We start from the raw sequence: 1,467 nt of genomic DNA on the forward strand, positions 1-1,467 counted from the left end.
AGGAAGCTGTTGATGTACCAGAAAGGTACAGACATGCTCCAGTGACGAGGGCCTGGACTCAGAGCAAACAGCCTTGAGGACGACTCCCAGCTCTACCTCCTACGCGCCCTGCAGACGTGGGCAAGTCACTAACCTCCTTAGATTCCACTCCTCCTAGCAACAAAGTGGGCGTCAGGAGACCTGCTTTACTAGTCGTCTGGGAGACTAGCCCAAGCTTCCCAGACATCAAGCTACATAGGCACGTCCTTAACTCTACTCCCGGGGGTACCAGAGAATATCTAACCCCTACACACACACACACACACACACACACACACACACACACACACAGTATTCCTGGCCCGGGTGTCCTCCTCGCCTCCTTACAAATTCAGGCTGGAGTCCTCCCAGCTGGTCCAGGGCTGCAGCTGAGCTGCCCTCACTGCATGTCCCGCCGGGCGTTCTCACCTCCCTGGGGCATCTCCAGGGGACATAGTGATCAGCTGAAGCCTGTGCCAGACCACGCCTGCTCCCTGCAGGGGAGAGAATGCCCACTTCCCCACCCCAGCTGACACGCTGGGGCCTTATCCTGATGCCTTGCGGAGTTCTCAGGGACACAGCCCTCCCCATTTTCTCCTCGTGGCCTTCCCATGCCCAGGATCCTAGCAGCGGTGCCCAGGACGTGGGCTGGGGGACCCCCTCCAGGGCCAGATGCCATGCTGCACACAGAACTGCCCGGCCCCCAGGCCAGTCCAGTCAGCCTGGCTTCCTCTACTGCCAACAAGACGTTCCCCCAACTGCCCCTGCGGCCCATCCTGACCTAGGGCCAGCTGGAGGGAGAGAGGAGGCAATATCCTCGGCCCCGCAAAGCCACAGCAGCTCTGAGTCCAGGGCAAAGAGCGGTGGGGAGCCCCTGGCCCCGAGCCGCGGGGGTGCTCCCGGCAAGCAGACCGCGGCTGCTCAACAGTACCTCCATAAATGACCCAAGCGAGACCGCCCGTGCCCTGCTCCTGCCCGGGGCGCCAGGCACCAGCAAAGGCTCCGTCTCTGGGGACAGGGTTTCCAGTCCAGAGTGCGGTGATTCATCTCCCACTGAGCCGCCCTCGGGACAGACCGGGCCCCGGCGGGTGGCTATTAGTGTCTGAACTGGGTCACCCAAGAGCGGTAGCAGGCAGCTCCCTAGGGCCACGGGGCCAGCTTGCCTGGGACAGGATGGAGTGGGGGGCATTTAACAAATGAAAGCACAGTGTGTCTTTTTATTCTTTTTTCTGTCACTTCTCTCCCTACATTTTCATCAGGCCTTTGCTGTGGGGTATAGGTTGGAAGTTGGCCAAGTCAACTTAAAAGTTAGAAGAAGGGTTTCCCTGGTGGCGCAGTGGTTGAGAGTCCGCCTGCCGATGCAGGGGACGCGGGTTCGTGCCCCGGTCCGGGAAGATCCCACACGCCGCGGAGCGGCTGGGCCCGTGAGCCGTGGCCGCTGAGCCTGCG

This window comes from Physeter macrocephalus, chromosome 5 (assembly GCF_002837175.3).
Source record: "Physeter macrocephalus isolate SW-GA chromosome 5, ASM283717v5, whole genome shotgun sequence".
NCBI classification, from domain to species: domain Eukaryota; kingdom Metazoa; phylum Chordata; class Mammalia; order Artiodactyla; family Physeteridae; genus Physeter; species Physeter macrocephalus.